Source organism: Vespa mandarinia, chromosome 13, assembly GCF_050613455.1.
Source record: "Vespa mandarinia isolate Hongniang chromosome 13, ASM5061345v1, whole genome shotgun sequence".
Taxonomy (NCBI): Eukaryota; Metazoa; Arthropoda; class Insecta; order Hymenoptera; family Vespidae; genus Vespa; species Vespa mandarinia.
Genome location: NC_140822.1, coordinates 3,437,501 through 3,456,422, shown reverse-complemented (window position 1 = coordinate 3,456,422; position 18,922 = coordinate 3,437,501). Strand labels below are relative to the sequence as shown.

The 18,922-nt window shown below is 33.5% G+C and overlaps 1 protein-coding gene across 2 annotated transcripts in view; it reads left to right on the top strand.

Moving 5' to 3' along the window:
- Nucleotides 1–1,412: 1,412 nt before the first annotated feature.
- The window catches only part of Bet5 (blocked early in transport 5), a 103,731-nt gene continuing 86,221 nt past the window's right edge, over nt 1,413–18,922 (top strand). Inside the window, exons 1-4 of one of the 2 annotated variants that reach the window (XM_085660913.1) lie at nt 1,413–1,449; nt 1,869–1,985; nt 2,075–2,435; nt 2,517–2,639. The gene's annotated coding sequence lies outside the window, so the exon portion shown is untranslated. Of the gene's footprint in view, nt 1,450–1,580; nt 1,598–1,868; nt 1,986–2,074; nt 2,436–2,516; nt 2,640–18,922 lie in introns of those variants that run through there. The other variant, XM_085660914.1, reaches the window with a different exon arrangement.

Here is an 18,922-nt window from a genome sequence, read left to right as displayed (position 1 = left end):
ATACACTACTTTTCTCATTTGAAAAACTCAATTGTTTTATTGCTTCGCGCATGATTGCAATGATATTCTGTAAAAAGAGAAAGAACAAAATAATTATTATTTCTATTGAGAATTACAAATCGTAAAATCATTTGATATATTTAAAAATTAACTTACTTGAGTTTTTGCTGATTCTACGACGATTCGTAAGTTCGAGAATGATGTGAGATGAATAAGAAAAATACATCATTTCTTTCTTCTAAAATTCTACCCGAACGTAAAATATCTTAAGATCTGAAAATTGTTTCAACATTAATAGTATGATATATAACGTGTGGATGAGTAGGTGTTTACATGTGTATGTAACAAAAAAGAAAAAAAAACAAAGCCAATGTATATGTACGTGTTCATGTAGATACATATATAGCATACTACATATCATGATCCTAAGTAATTAACTATGAAATATTAACGTCAGCAGCTTAAAAGCTAAAGAAAAGATATTGATATTACAAAAATACAATTGGAAATGTCGAGAAAGAAAAGCAAATTGGAAACTTCCCTTACTTATCTGGGATAAAAATGTTCTTTTCTTTTATAGCTTTTGAACGGGACGTTGTACCAATTTGCGAATATTCAAACATAGAAAACAAGTGTTTTCCTATCGATTGGTTTATAGGTTATATTTACATATATATATATATATATATATATATATATCAATTTTATATATATCGATTTAATATATTGTATATGTACGTATATCAAATTTAATATGTAGCATATACGTACGTATATGCACACGCATACGTATGCATAGGCTCTCTCTTTCCCATATTGACATAGAAGAACACATTCAAACATTGGCTATATATTCTATCATTAATATTTGAACAATTTTCAGATAGCAAAATATTATACGGCCAAGTCGAATTGAAGAGAAAAATACTTAGTACTTCCTTTATATAATCCATCACTATACTGATCGTTCATTCTTTTTCATCTTGCATCATTCAGAAGCTGACTCTAATCGTGACAGGATCAACGACGACTGAAGTAAGTCAATTATCGAACCGAAGCTTGGAAATACATTTTTATCGACGTCATTTTATCGATAACATTTATCGATCGTACGATTATAAATAAATACAATCCATACGATTTTTAACCCTACATTTTTTTCTTCCATTTTTAGCTTTGATTTAACAGACATTCTATTTCTAGCATTCATTTTATTCGTTTCAACTCAAATATTAATGATTACGATAGCTTGAATATCGAAATATCGTATATTTAACATTTTTACATTTTTCCAATAATAGGTCGAAATATTTCTTATTATCTGTTCAGCCATATCGAAAACAAATGTTGCGCATGCGCTTATGAATCTTTTTAACATAAAGAACGTCCATATTGAAATCGTTCAAATTGACAGGTTGATCGGAATCATCGGCGTTCTCATAATTAAAGGTACTTAACATATTATTTTTAACGTACAGTATCCTCCTATATACCGATCGATATGAAATAACGCGTTTTACATATGTGAGTATTAGCAAATCGGTGCATCGTCCCGTTCAAAAGCTATAAAAGAAAAGAAAATTTTTATCCCAGAGAGGTAAGGGGAAGTCTCCAATCTGCTTTTCTTTCTCGATATTTCCAATCGTAATTTTCCTGATATCCATACTTTTTCTTCGGCTTTTAAGCTGCTGGCGTTAATATTTCATAGTCATTTACTCAAGATCATGATATGTAGTATGCTATATATGTATCTACATAAACACGTACATATTCATAGGCTTTGTTTATTTTTTTTGTTGCATACACATGTAAACACCTACTCATCCACACGTTATATATCATACTATTAATGTTGAAACAATTTTCAGATCTTAAGATATTTTACGTTCTGGTAGAGTTTTAGAAGAAAGAAATGATGTATTTTTCTTATTCATCCCACATCATTCTCGAACTTACGAATCGTCGTAGAATCAGCAAAAACTCAAGTAAGTTAATTTTTAAATATATCAAATGATTTTACGATTTGTAATTCTCAATAGAAATAATAATTATTTTGTTTTTTCTCTTTTTACAGAATATCATTGCAATCATGCGCAAAGCAATAAAACAATTGAGTTTTTCAAATGAGAAACGTAGTGTATTAGAGTCGGTGTCGTTCGTTAAGAATAATTTTTACGCGTCTTATGATTTTTGTAAAGTTTTAGAAATATGTATATTAATATAGACTGCGTACAAAGCAATCAAAAAATCAGTGTTTATTCGTCCAAAGTTTAATTTTCTTTTTTTTAACAATTACACAGACTGAGTATTGTAAATGAAAAATAATATTTCGCGAATTAAATTCAGTGTCGTCTCGTAATTAATAAATATTTATTGTGTATTTGAGTCAGTGCATCATCGATTATGATAATACATTTTTCTACACGAGACTATCGGTAAATATATTTACGTATTTCATAGTAAATAACTAGACAATCTTTTTCTTACAATAATTCTAATAATATTTTTGTATTTAGTCCTTTTTCAAGTCATCATTACAAGTCTATAATGATTTCAACCAAGTTTGAAATTGTCTTACCTCTATTACAACCTACAAGGGAGGAGGAGTGTTTTGGAGCCATCGCAGAACTTCACAAGTAGTGAGTGAAGAAATTAAAGTTCCTCTGGTACCTACGTGTCGTGGACAAAAGGTCCAAATCGACACGGGATTGCTGGTTGTAATTTTTGAAATGAAATATTGACGAGCACAGTAATTCCTTTTATAGATATATTTTTGAATGGTACATTTCTATTTTTATATGTCTTTCAACGTTTATTTATTATGCATGCTTCTATTTTTTTAACTCAGGACAGGGTCTTCTTGTTCTTCCTCACTTAGTAATATTAATAATTCATATTACTTAATCATATATGTACATTGTATATATTAGCTTTAATATAGGACGATTAATATGTTTTGTAAAGTAGTACTGAATTAACATGAAAACGCGAACCTTTTAATATATAGAGAAAATAGACAAGAAGAAATACGCGACATGTAGATCCTTGGATAACAAACGAGAAAGTATGATTTTAATTAATTAAAGGGAAGAACTTTTAGAAAGAGACCACCCGAGATTTTTTAATTATTCTTGCATGAAAAAATAATTCATAAAACTAATTCATAAATATTTTGTGAATCTTTTAAAATATTCTTATATTACTAGCATGTTTATATATATATATATATATATATATATATATATATATATATATATATATATATCGTACTAGTATATATTGGTATATTTTCTTTTAGTCATCTACGCAATAATCATTAGCCATTAAAGTCGATTAGAGCAATTGATACGTACTTCTAAATAGTAAAGAATTAGATGCATTTGAGCTAGATTGTTGGAGACGCCCCGGGGCATATTCTCTATTTTAGACTTTTGCGTAGCAGCGTTATGTGAGAGAATAGTGAAGTGTATATGTTGGAATTGTTGTTTTTTAAATATAAATGTAGATAGACATGTAGCATACTTCTGCATGAATGTGTATTTAATTTTAACCAGATAGGAATCTAGTAAGACGTATGCCACCGGATTTAAACGGAATATTTACGAGACTTAAATATATTTTGCAATGGTATTTATTTAATTTATCTCGTAGCCAATCTATAATCTTCTAATTAGATCTCTATTAGACGATTAAAAAATCTTTGAGAAAATAATACTTATTAAATTTGCAATGATTTTAGAACGTGTCGGATATTTAATTTTAAATATATTGATACTTCGCACTATACTAATTAGTCATTCGTTTATCTGCGAACAAAGTCAAAATTTTATACATATTATATATTTTTTCCTTCTGATCGAATCATTGAATCTTAACGAAGATGTTAAATGATTTTATCACGTTGACATTTACGGTACGTGTCGAAGTAATCTATAAGATGCATTAAACCTTCAGTAATTAGAGTGAGAAAAGTTTATAACTGCATTTAAAAATTTGTTCTTCTATTAATGTAAAATCATTAATTAATTATCTACAGTATATAAATATATCTCTTGAATGTAAAAAAATTTTAATATATTTATTTATTTTTTTTTTTCTTGGTTAATTATGTTGGTTCTCTAATTAATTCATCTCATATATTCATTTGTCATTTTAACGCGTAAAAATAATCACGTATTTTTATTATTATTGAAATAAGATGTTGGATTAACAAATTTTTATTTATTTTTCTCGTTGTTCTATATTATAATAGTAAAGTAACGAAAATAAAATATTGTTTATTAATAAAGGAAATATAAAATAGAAAATAAATAAATAAATGATTAGATGTGCATCTTATTAGAGTGCATTAGAGTGCATCTCTACTGTACGGTGAATGAACTGTGGATTGTTTCATTGGTGCATGTTGCATTTTTATCCGCTTGCACGTTTTGCTTGTTTATTCATTGTAACATAATATAATAATATTACATTATTAATACAATTTTCCTTGTTTTATATGATCATCGAGTGACATACTATCACGACCGATTACAATCATTTTTTTTTTTCTTTTTTTTTTTTTTTTTCTATTTTTTTTCTTTTTTTTTTTTCAAATTTCCAATATGAATTTATATTTATCTCTTGAATGATTTAATACTATATATATAGTATTAAATGATTTGTAGATTTTTGTATGTAGATACTGGTACTGATTTAGTTTAGAATCATATTTGTTTATATCGATATTAAAATTGCATTCCATAGTTGACGGAGATATATACGAAAAAAAAAAAAAAAAAAAAAAAAAAAAAAGAAAATAATTTGTTTTAGTGTACTTCTTGAATGTACCATCTTATTTAAAGGGTTGCTTACGTTCACGAGCTACTCGAATAACAAAAACTGCCAACAGACAGATGAACGAACAGAAACGAACGAACGCACGGAATAGTAAAGACCGAGAGTCTCAACGTTCTCGACCCCAAGAACGTGCTCACCGCTAGAAATATCATGAAAGAATCTCTCTCTCTCTCTCTCTTTCTCTCTCTCTCTTTCTCTCTCTCTCTCTCTCTCTCTCTTCCTCTTTCTTCTTCTTTTTTCTCCACTTTCTTTTCTTTTCTTTTCTTTTTTTTTTTTTTTACATTATAACAATATCTTCTTATAGTGGAAGAAAGCAAAAAGTTCGAAAGGGGAAGTTATAATGAAATGAAGTTTATGCGGAAATAAATAGGTACGGACAGTAACTACGGATTACGCACAGTCCATCTCAATTTGCCAAGAACTTTATTACAACGTACAATACGAGGTAAAAACTTACCTTCGTATTAAACCTCGTTGGACATACTGTACCTTGTTGTCCCTTAACGACTTTGAGAAAAATTAATTAATATACTTCGTTTAATATTTTTGGAGACATATATATACATATATATATATATATATAATTTTATAATTATGTATTATAAATATAATATTAATATGTATATTATAAAAATGTATATATGCATATAATTTTATATATATATATATATATATATATATTATATATAAATTGTATATATTATGTAAATATATATATATATATTCTTTTAATAGGATAAATTATTAATATACTTATTAATAATTAATATACTTATAAATTCTTTTAATAGGAAATTATTAATAGAAAGTCAAAATATAAATATTTTAGATTTTTTAAATCAAAATTGATTAGGAAATAAAAATAAAGGAATTAATAGTCTTAGTCAATTAAAAGAATAATTAATAGAGGTATATGGGTCAAAAATAGAGAATAGATTTGATATCATTAAGTTAGATTAAGGTTTTTCATTTTATTTGATGAGAAGGTAAAGAAGTTGAAATTTTTAAAGGGTTAATTTTATTTAAGAAAAAATAATTTATTTTAATAATAATTAAAATTGTGATAGTAATAGTAGAAATATAAAGAATAGATCATTTTAATGGACTTAATTGTGGAATAAAAAGATATTAATTTGATTAATAATTTTTAAATGACATTTAAATGTTATAGATTAACTAATCTTTTTAAATTTAATATATATATACATATAGATATATATGTATATATATATTAAATATATATATATATATATATTAAATATATATATATATATATATATATATATATTTATGTTCAAGTAAATTGAATAAGAAAGCGTAATACCTCGAAAGGTTTCTCGCGAGATCCTTAAATGTTCTATATTGAAAGGAAATATAAAGAGCAAGATGAAGAAGAAGAAGAAGAGGAAGAAGAAGAAGAAGAAGAAGAAGGAGTTTAAGAAAGATGGAAGGAAAGAGAAAGAGATCTTAGCGGCACTTCTCCGCTTCGAAGATTATTGCGTTTGCGGAAGAGCTTTTGGTCGACGTAGGAGACACTCTCTGGCTCCTTTCAAAATGTAAAGATGGTCAAGTGTGATTCTTCTTCTTTAGATCGAAGCGCAATAAGCGCAGCTGCGTTCGTGGCGCGAGAAACGAGGTCGTCGATATGCGCCGTCCTCCTCATGTAACCAGATTCCTCGAGTTCGGTGCACGTTTTCAATATCTTCGGTTGGTACGTCGTACGAAGTAATTCGACACCGTCGTCACCAGACCAAGCCCGTTGGCATGGCGATAGGTATCGATATTTTCTCTTAGTATAGGTATTTTCGTAATATGAACGAATGATACTCACGCAAACTCTTGCAAAAGCTCGTGACTTTTGTCATTTTCTTTTTCCTTCTTCTTTTCTTTTTTTCCCCTTGCCACAGCCCCTCCTCCCGTTATCCTCCCCCCGCCTCACCTACATCACCGTATACTTTTATATAGTTTAAATAAATAAGCAGTTACTTTAAACGAGCAATGACATAAACCTCTTTTTCTTCTCTCTCTCTCTCTCTCTCTCTCTCTCTCTCTCTCTCTCTCTTTCTCCTTTTCCTTTTTTATTTTTTCCTTTTTCCCCTTCTTCCTCCCTCGTTAAACGCTTTAAACCTCCAACTGAGTTCGATCGAAATTGAAAAAGAGATCGATCGATCGATCGATCGATCGATAGGGTAAATCGAATAAAGAAAAAAATCAAAAACCTTTCGACATATTCCATTCATATGTGAATAATCGGATGTAGTCCTCTAAAGCCCGCAATTTTTCGATATACATATACCGTAAATTTTGCAGAAGCTCAATGGACCATTCAATGCGATGGTATTTTGAAAAGAATTCCTATCGGTATTTGACTTCCCATATGAGAAAAGAAAAATATAAATGCGTTAATGTTCTCGTGAGCGACGTTATGCCATTTTATATGGATACGGGATACGGTCCTCCTTTGAGCTAGATATTATGGGCTCTCGCATTATTATGGATACCGTCAATATCCATAGAATCTTTCATATATGACCTAGAAATTTAAATTCACGAGCCTTCTTCCCGTTGGTGTTGCCAACTTCAAAGAGATAGAAGAACGACGTAAAGGAACGAACGGCGTTGTTCAAAGTATTCATAATTAAAGTAAATTCATAATTTCTCGTCATAACTCTCGGCTTTAGTAGTTTCACATCACGTTTTGAATTAGTTCCACTGTTACGTCTACCTTTTCTCTTTCTTCCTGTTCTTACCTTGCGTCTTTCCTTATTTTAATCGCGATAATGGCGGCTCTCCTTCCGCTCTGAATATCTTATGGAAAATCTCATCGTTCCTACTACCGACAAAACTTATTCCCGTTCCTCCTCCTCCCCCTCCCCCCTCACTTACCCCTCCACCCCCTACGCCCACCGCTATCCATCCCTACAAACGACTATCTCCGAAACGCTTTTCCACAAATTGCGAATCGTCACGGCGTGAAGGAATCAAATAATAGAATAAAGAAGAGAAAAGTGGGGCGCCAGGGTGGGGAGAGCAAAAAAAAGTGCGCGTGGAGGGGGAAGAGGCAAACTGAATCTAGTTTAACTTCGTAAGCTCAATTACGAACTATCCTAATCATCGAAAATATTTCTACACCTGCATATACCGACATCTATTATTTACCTATATATATATATATACACGTACGAAATGCACTATTACAGTTCATGTACGTTTCGAGTATCATTAAACCAAGTATAAACTAGAAATATATACTGCCTCCAAAGCATCAGCTGCACCGCTAATAATTCCGACGCATATGGACGATGCACTTAATCGCTAACCGATCGTCATTAGTCATTGGGTGGTGAGGGAGGGGCCGGGGGAGGTGAGGGGGGAGGGGGCGGGGGAAGCCGTGCCAATGATCGTTTGGAATTTACGTATAAAGTAGCTCATTCTACGCTTCGATAATCCATTTCGATGATTCCCTCCTCACCGTCCTTTTCCATTTGATTTCCTTGATTAAAAAATTTTCCAATAACGACTCGACCAAAATTAATCACGAAAACCAATTGAAAACGATTCCTAATAACACCGATTGAAAAGTATTATTAACTCTTTTAACTTTTATCGAAGGGAGTAACAGGGGGGAAGTAGGTGGAAGTAGGGGGAAGTACGGGGAAGGGAAGGAGGGACGGAGGGGGAAGGAATAAATGTCACATTTCCACTATGTACGTTCGACGTTGAAAATACGTGCGAAACCGCATCGAAGGGTAAACCATATTCGTATCGCATTGTCGGACTTGAAATTGATTCAGAGAGGCAACACAGCAGGAACATTGCTTACTACCCACTTACACTAGCTATAAATCATCTTCCAGCGCGTAACAGACGCGTGCGATCATACGTGACAGACTTGTACAATGCGCTTGCCAGATTGCTTTGGTTCTATATAACTATAACAGAATGTGTCAGTGTGAAAGCGGTTATTATACTATGCCTCTTCCTTTGTTATATAGTACTCGTACATGTACATACCTATCACTCGAACTGAGATAGTTAGGGAGAGAAAGGAAGGATTTCGTTAGAGTTGTACAGTCATTCAATTCCAGATAGACGACGATTAGTATCGATTTGCAATAAAGTCTAACAAAGCGCATAAATACAAAGCGCGTATCGGCTTTATTATGCGTTATATTCTCTAGCTAGCTGATTTTGCATTAAATGTTAAATAACGCTAGGATAGTTGATAGAACAGTGCATTCATTGCCATTATTATTATTATTATTGCTGCTGTTCTTATTATTATTATTATTATTATTATTATTATTATTATTATTATTATTATTATTATTATTATTATTATTATTATTATTATTATTATTATCATCATCGTCGTCGTCGTCGTCATCATCATCATTATTATTTTAAGTTTGAATTCGATATTGGTAAAAGATTCGTGGAATATTTCCTTTTGGTGAGATCCCTTTCGTCACGGTGGGCAAGCCCACCCTACTTATCCGACTCTTCGAAATTAGTTTCGTACTTTTTAATTAAACTTCATGACGTGAGAGAAGGAATTACAGGCAGAGAGATCGTCGCTCCATTCTCGGTTCCATGTTTATGTATACGTCTACGGTTCGTTACTCGTGTTTAAATAAACGTTGCCTGTTACTCGTGGAATTTCTCTCTCGATCTCTTTGTATTTAAAAAAAAAAAAAAAAAAAAAAAAAGAAAAGAAAAGAAAAGAAAAGAAAAAGAAGAAAAAAGAAAAGAAAAAAATAAATAAATAAAAATTGGTGCAATCATCTAGAGAGCAAAAGAAAAAAAAGAGAGAGAGAGAAAGAGAAAGAAAAAGAAAGAGAAAGAGAGACGCTTCTCGAACGAATTCGATCAGATGTGGATCTCAAATACACTCGAGATCGACTTGCTTTGTGAGCATTTACAAAGGTACCACTCGATAATACATTGAAATATTCGAGTCAACAACAAGATGAAATACTAATCGTCTAAGTGCTCTTTTACCGAAGTGTACTTGATGCTAATGTTATTATTTTTCTTAATACTATTATTGATGTAATAATATTCCTAATATAAAGTTGCTTTTTGCAATACACTATAATTTATTGTTATAATGAGTATATATATATATATATATATATATATATATATAACATATATACACACATATATAATTGTAGTATTAGTTAAGTGTGCACGTAGCTGTGTTTACGTCTCTCGTTAAATCCTCACACTTTTCTCGAGATTTTCTGTTATTCTTTGCTCCCTTTCAAATGTTGACCAACTCTCTCTCTCTCTCTCTCTCTCTCTCTCTCTCTCTCTCTCTCTCTCTCTCCCTCTCTATTTTTCTTCTTTTGAAGCTTTTAACTTGTGAAGCGTGCGAACAACGTTGCACATCGTTAAGTTCTATACTGCACGCGTGCTCATAAGCACGTTTTCATAAGCAGAACGATCACGTGATTCTGAATCGAGAGCTTACTTCGTAACGTGCCTATAACGAAATATTCGCACGTGTGCACCGACGGCGTACGTGTGCAAACAAAAATATTTGCTCGTACGACGTAAACCTCGGTCCAGAAAATGTCCTCTATCTCTTTCTACTTCTCTTCTACTCCTTCTCTCTTTTTCACTCTCACTCTCTCTCACTCTCTCTCTCTCTCTCTCTCTCTCTCTCTCTCTCTCTTTCTCTTGATAAACTTTGATATTTGCTCTTTGACAAGCAATGTTCGTCTCGTCGGAATTAATTTTCTACAAACAATCGAGGGAATAAAAAAAAAAAAAAATGAAAAGAGTGAAAAATCTGTCTTAAGATAAACATAGATTTTAATTTATCCTTGAATTCCGTACATCACGTAATTTCAAACTTTACTAACACGTGCAAATATAATATAGATGATGTTACAAGCATTGATGTAATCTTTCCAACGAAATGTGTCGTTAAATAATGAAAGAATCGTTATATTCCCGCAATATTCCCACGGCACCGTTCTCTACTACCGTCCGAAACAATTTTTTCCATCTCCATTATTCAGAGAAATATCCCCTTGATATTTTTCCATTAACTCATCCGTGTTTTAAACTTTTCACGATGAAGCTGTCGGTATTCGTTCATTCGTTCGCTCGTTCGTTCGTTCGTTCGTTCGTTCGTTCGTTCGTTCGTTCGTTCGTTCGTTCGTTCATTCGTTCATTCGCAAGAAATCGTTCTATTTTCAATCGAAATTGTATATATATATATATATATATATATATATATATATATATACATACCAAATATAACGTAACAATTCGATTATAATAATTTTTAATCGTACCAATTACATTTTATTATCAAACAAGGAATTAATGAAAAAAAATCTTATATCAAGTTGTTATTAATAAAATCGACATACTATAAGAATAATTTTACCGACGATTTTCAAATATCTGAACGTGAATCGTTCTCGAGGAAAACTGTAATAAAAGAAAAGCCAAGGCTATCCAGTGCAGAACCACGAGGAGATCATTGTGACTTTGGTGGAAAGGGTTATAAAGGTTGTACGGGTCGGTAGGGAGGTTTGAAAACGTATGACTCGTCTAACCAACCACCTCTTTCTCTCTCTCTCTCTCTCTCTCTCTCTCTCTCTCTCTCTTTTCCTCTTATTCTTTCTCGTTTTTGTTTCACGAGAAATGGGAAGCGATTTTGGTCGAACGAGGAGCAGCGCGGTGTCACTCCGTAATGGAGTTAATATTTTAACTTGGAGAATGGTGTGAGACAATGTACGCTAACGGGCTCGATTCCTACCACCCCATCCCCTCCCCCATTGCATTCTTCCCTCACCATCATCTTTTTCTCTTTCTTTCTCTGGTTTAGACGAAATGACGAAGGAACTCTCTCTCTCTCTCTCTCTCTCTCTTTCTTTCTTTCTTTCTTTCTTTCTTTCTCTCTATCTCTTTCTCTCTCTCTCTCTCTCTCTCTCTCTGAAAGAATCACCTATTTGGTAAAAGGGGTGAGCGGAGAAGGCGCATACATTTCACGCCTGTTTTCGTGACAAACATTACGCGGCATTCCACGACACGTCGAGAGAACGAGCTCCTGGAAGAACAAAGTACTCTCTTTCCGGCTTTCTTCTTCTCTCATTCGCCGACCCCAACGACGTCGACGACGATGCCGACGACGACGTTCGCAGATGTCCGCCCACCTCTTCACTCCATTTAGGAGGACGCTTCTCTTGACATGGAACCGCCCAAGTGACCCTTTCCTAGTACATATTAACATGTATCAGTGTGTACGCGGGTCTCTCTCAATGTGTATGTACGAGAACATGGACTTTGATCAAAGGGAATTCAACTGCCTCGAGCTCGATGAAATTGTTTAACTCCTAAAAGCAACGTGCTAATTTACCAACAAATATTCTTTTATATCTTTGAAACATTTAAATAAACGCCAATGGCCGAAGGAATTTCTCTTTTATATTTTTACTTTAGATTCCTTCACTTTTTCTAATCTCGTTCGTTTTGTATTCCCTCTTCTTTCTTACTTTCTTTCTTTCTTTCTTTCTTTCTTTCTTTCTTTTTGTTTACTTAAAAAGATCGAAATAATCTCAATCGATAAGTAACGTCGTTCACGTTGTTGAGATCAAGGTTTTTCGAAAGTCGAGTCAGGTCGATCCGTTCTCGTCCGTGCATCGAAGCGGGATAAATCAGCGTCGGATTAAGGTCAACCGATAGACACGGATATCGTTTCGTCTTCTTACTCGGTGTGTGCACACAGGACAATCCAACTTCTTTCCGTTTCTTTCTGTCGAGCGAGAACCGACCTAAGCTAAGAATAATCCAAGGTATTCTCGTTTCTTTCCGATAGCTCGTTAACGATTCTTTGCTCTTACGAAATCGACAGGGCGTAAAATTTCCAGTTATATTCCTTTTTAATTAAATACATTATTTCATTCGTTACTTTTAACAGTATATTTTTAATATCACTTGGCCGTCTATGATTTTTGTTGGTTTTTTTTTTCTCTTATTTCTTCTTTCTTTCTTTCTTTTTTTTTTTTTTTTTTTTTTCTTCTTCCTCCTCCTCTTCTCTTTTTATTCTTACCATAACGATTGCCCTTTTTCAACTGTTACGCTTAATGAAAATTCGTTGGGAAAAAATTATAGTATAACGATTATATTAGTTCGTACGAGAAGTACCATTAAGTGTAATCAAATGTTCGATCGAGTAATTGAGATTAAATTATAGTTTCGCTGTGCGAAACGGTGCGAGAGAAGAGGGAAGATTGAAAGAGAGAGAGAGAGAGAGAGAGAGAGAGAGAGAGAGAGAGAGAGAGAACGATAGCATGTTCCAACGGCACAAGAGTGACTCGTATCTGCAACCTCACGTTGCTACTCTAAAGTTTAACAATTCCCTTTACTCACGAGACTTCCCAGCATCCATCTTCAAACTGAATTGGTTCCACAAGCTAAGCAAAAGTGCAATGAATCAGCGACACGAGAACGATTATCACTAAACGCGTAGGCCATTACACTTTTGTATAGCTTAACTTTCCTCCGACATGGTGCATATTTTTATCTTCTTCCCGGTTCAATAAATCGCTCTCCTTCTCGTTCTCTCTCTCTCTTTCTCTCTCTCTTTCTCTCTCTCTCTCTCTATCTCTCTCTTTCTCTCTTTCTCTCTTTCTCTCTCTCCACATCCGATCCTCTTGCACACAAATGAATCCTCGGCTTTGCAAATACGTGACGTTTCCGTGCGCACCATAGTTACGTTTGATTTACTGAACTTTCATCGGTGCTCGTTTGTTCGGAAAGGTTTACCTATCTATCTCTGATAACGACGATAAAAGTAACGAAAGGAATCGAGGATAATAGCCTGTGACTGTGTAAATACGATCGAATAGGAAACGAAGGATCAACGGATACAATGAAATAAGAGAAACGAACGAGATATAAAGAATATTCGTATATTATTGGTAGAAAAAGAAATTTAAGATAACTAGAGAGAAAAAAAGATATATATATATAAATATATATATATATACATATAAAGAGAGAGAGAGAGAGAGAGAGAGAGAGGGAGAGGATTCATTTGTAAGAAAATAAGATTTATGATGGTAGTGTGTGACGGTTATGACGTCGTTATACAAATTCACTTTAATTTTCTATGCCAACGAAATCTCTTTTCCTTTCTCTCTCTCTCTCTCTCTCTCTCTCTCTCTCTTTCTCTCTCTCTCTCTTTGTAAGTTTTGAATAGAATATGTTAAAGTTCTTAAAGAGAGAAAGAGACAGAGAGAACAAGAGAGAGAGAGAGAGAGAGAGAGAGAGAGAGGTAGAGGTAGCAAGCCTGTCAACGAATTCCATAATATCACTAAAGCTGCGTGGAGCGAGCTAAATACAGGAAGGAAGAAAGATTACGTCTAGCACGTTCAACTGTGCTACGTGGAAATCTAACTGGCTTGAGAATGAAGAAGAAGGTTCCTAGCCTAGTCGACTAGCTTCAGTGACGACTGATTCTCCTGAGCGTCAACTCGGACTACAAGGTGAAGAAGGATGAAGAGGAGGAGGAGGAGGAGTAGGAGGAGGCGGAGGACAGAGAAAGGGGGAGTAGTCGTTGAAGACAGCCTAACTCTTGCTCACTTCACTTCGTCCCCCGGCCCTCCCCCCTCCCCCGCTCCGCCCTCCCTTTATCTTCCCTCTTTCTCCATGTCCACAACACTGTCACTCGGTCAACTCGAACTTCCAACCGATCTACATTGTGCAAATAGTTGTCCGGCACTCTTGGTATTCGATCACTGTTTATTGCATACCAATGGCAGCCATCCTTAAATAAGCGAAATATTTGGAGATAGAGGATCTATGGCGTTCGGGGGGGATGGATGGGAGGGAAGAGAGAGAGAGAAAGAGAGAGAGAGATAGAGGAAAAAAGAAAATCTCCCTTTCGTATAACGTCATTTGAAGAATGTCCAAAAGTTATACGAAGGAAAAAGGAGATTTTCATGTCTAGCAGGAGATTCTCAACGGTGGAATTTTCGAAAGGATCCAGTCAAAACATAGATGACCCGAGGGAGAACTCGTTCCTCCTCTTTTATTCTTTGTCCTCGTAGATATCTCACTTTCGTAATTCAAATACGCGAGTCGTCCCGTTCCTACTGGTACTGGTACTCTTACTGCTGCTATTGCTATTGCTACTGTCCGGGGGCTTGCAAAAAAGAAGACAACATCGCTGCATTTTAATTTACTTAATTGAAGAGCGACCTTTCCTTTTCCCTCTCTCTCTCTCTCTCTCTCTCTCTCTCTCTCTCTCTCTCTCTCTCTCTCTTTCTCTCTCTCTCTCTTTTTCTCTCCCTTTCTCTCACTCATTCCCTTGTTTCTTCGCTCTGCCGCCTCTACCGAAGCAACCCCTGTATAGTTTTATACCCCCTAAGCCGCAGGGTATAAAAGCTAAGCGGATCGTTCTGTTATTTCACGAATTTCTCTTTTGTTACATACTGTCTCGTATCAGCAAGTGAGGGGTGGCATGCAAATCCGAATCTACAACGAATCATTTTTTCCTTCATCCTTTCGTCTTTCGTCTTTCTTCTTCTTTTTTCTTTTCTTTTTTTTTTTTTTTTTTGTCACGAAGATTACGTGACAAGGAATCGGATAGATGAATCTTCTACAGGTTGTAAAAATGAACTTCCGTCGAACGAAATTGTCTTTCCTTTTGTTTTTCTTTTTTTTTCTATTTTTTTATTTTCTTTTTTTTTTTTTTTTTTTTTTTATTTTTTTTTTATTTTTTGATAAAATTAAAAAGGAAAATGAAAGGAAACGAAAGAGAAATTGTTATTATTTCTTCTTCTCTTTATACCCTCCCTTGGCTCATATTTTTTTTCATCAACGAGATTCATTACTCTTAAATGCAAACGGCAAGTTTTGTATGCGTTTAAAAGGTAGAAAGAGATTTAAAAGGAAAAACACGTGGTCCATTCTTAAAAGGATCCTTACTCCTTTCATTTTTTCTTCTTCTTCTTCTTCTTCTTCTTCTTCTTCTTCTTCTTCCTCTTCTTCTTCTTCTTCTTCTTCTTCTTCTTCTTCTTCTTCTTCTTCTTCTTCTTCTCTCATTTCTTTTTGTGGCTTACGAGCATAGAAACTCGCATAGCACCTATATAAACTCGTATGTATATCTCGAATTCGCACGCCAACAGGAAAGAAGAACAGAGGGATAGAAAGAGAGAGAGTGAGAGAGAGAGAGAGAGAGAGAGAGACAGAATTTTTGCGAGGATTTTTTAGAAATTCCGCTTACGCTCATACCTGTTTACATTTTTAAAGAATTTAATATTAAAGAAGGAAACACTACGTTTTTGTTATTAAGTCGCCGGAGAAAGTCGACGTCTCGTTTCAAAGAGCTTTATTTGGCCTCAAGTTCTTTATGAATAACTAACTAAAATAAGATTCTTCGACTTTCGTGCTTTCGAATTTTCATTTAAAAGAAAAAAAAAAAAAAAAACAGAATGGCGAATAAATAAACGGCCCGCGTTCGATTATTAAATTGTAAAGAGGAAAATATTTTTAAAGCTCGTCGTCGACGTTTGATCGTTTATCGATAATCCTATAATAATAATAATAATAATAATAATAATAATAATAATAATAATAATAATAATAAAAAATAAAAAAATATATATATATATAAAAAATAAACAAACAAAAAAAGAAACAAAAGAGAGAGAGAGAGAGAGAGAGAGAGAGAGAGAAGAAAAAGTCAATAAAAAAAAATGTTTTAATCGAGATAAAAAATTCGAATCACTGATATTAAAGGTGATGAAGAAGGGACGAGTGGGGAAATGGGAAAGAGATGAGAAAAATTTTCCAATGTTTAAGTCGATTTAAGTTAAAGAAAATTTACGATATAAATTAAGTAAAGTAACTATGGTATAATAGTCAACCGTTAACGAGTTGCATCGCTCAGGCGAAGCTTAAACGATCGTTAGAAGGCTAACAACCGGCCATGTGTCTTATAAATCGCCGATACAAGAGGAACGGAATAACGTACCTGCCGGCCAGGCAAATCTACGGATTTATTCGAGAGCTGCCGTTGAATCCAATGGCAACGATCACTCGAGAAAACCCCCGACGAGATTCGCCGAGGCCCCAGATCGAAAGTTCCGACACAACTCGCTCGCGATTTCGTCCTCACATAGAAATGTCCTTTAGCAATGCGGCCCAACGTTATATATCGTCCTGACGATTTCTACTTCCCTCTAACTCTACCAAACCCCTTTCCTCAACCCCCCATCTCTTTCTTCCCTTTTCTTTTTTCGCTCTCTCTCTCTCTCTCTCTCTCTCTCTCTCCCTGTCTATCGTACGTTCGGTTGCCCCTATCAAACTTTATCCTTCGGTTACACACGGAAATACTTTTGCTCCTCTCTTCGTCGTCCTGCCAGACGAATTTTATCATTTCATTTCCGAAAATTTCACTTTTCAACAAATATTCCAACGATTGTATTTATATCATTTTAAATAATCCCAACAATTTCGACTATCGATTTTACTTTTTTTTTTCTCTCTCTCTCTCTTTTTTTTTTTTCTTTCTCGATAGAAATTCTTTTTTTTTTTTTTTTTTTTTTTTTTTTATTATTATTATTTCTCGTTCTTCTTATTTTCGAAGAAATCGAGAAATTCTCCATTTTTCTTTTTTCTTTTTAATATATATATATTTAAATATACATTATATATATATATTTTTTTTTATTATTTATATATATATATATATATATATATATATGTTTTTAACGCGATCTACCCTTTTATCATCGGTATAGAAATAAAATCGATATGTCAGACTGGAAGGACGAAGGATTCGCCCTTCTCGTTACCTTTCTGGTCGTACATCGACAAGAGTAACGTTTGTCAAGCGTTCGATAACGTTCGTAAAACGACAAGTCGTAATCTCATTTATCGTAGACCTTTTCGTTGATATCGTTGGACATAGTCGTGAACGTGCAAGTAAAAGTTTTACTCTACCCTCGGATCGTCGTTGGTATGAGCTTGTCGTAAAAGAAGAGAAAAAAAAGAAAAAGAAAAAGGAAAAAAAAAGAAGAAAAAAAAATGAAGAAAAAGAGAAAGAAAAATTAAAAAAAAAAAAAAAAAAAAAAGAGAGAGAAAAAGAAAGAAAAAGATAGTAAAAATCATACTCGTCGTAATAGATCGATCCTTTTCACGATATCTCGGAAACTCACGTGGAAAACGTCGTCGTTTCTATGCGCCTTGCGTGGAAGACGCTACGTCAACTAATTCGTGACTGAAATTCCGAGTAAATCGTGGACCTTGAAAAAATTTGTCTCTGATCCTTTTCCGATCATATCCTTCGTTTCAAAAATTACTCTCATATCATGCTCACTTCGTAACACATTTTTTTTCCCCCCTTGAATAAAAGAAAATGAGAAGGAGAGAGAGAGAGAGAGAGAGACATCATCCCTATTGAGATTTTTTGTTTTTGTCAAAATTGAAAAGGAATGTTTTCTAGACATGAAAATAGATTAAAATAGGAAAGGGAATCTCGATAAAATCCCGTTAAATTTAACGAAGGGATAGTCTAACAATCTTCGTTTTAACGTCGTCCATGTCACGTTGGTTACGCAGCGTTTATTTCAATCGCGTTGAAATATGTTGTGTTGATTGATTTGCTACAAAATTCCGATACTTTCTATCGTTCGGCTTTTCATTCCCATACGTTTCAAATCCCAGGATTTATTTCCGCGGTTAGCTCCGTCGGCAGTTCGATGCGACGTGTTCGTTAAAATTTGCTAATAATTTCAAATATTTCTGTTTTTATTATTAAATTCATCTTTTCATTCGATGTTCCATTTCCTTTAAAAATTATTTGATATAAATCATATATATATATATATATATATATATATATATATGATACATGTTACACGTATACATATATAGGATACATCGATTATCGATTATTCGATTTAATTCAATCGAGTGAATATACAAAAAAAAAAAAAAAAAAAAAAAAGAAAGAAACGAAAAAAGAAAAAAAGAAAAAGAAAGAAAGAAAGAAAGAAAGAAAAGAAGCATTGACATTTACAATAAAATATTTCTCATTGTACATTTTCGTTAT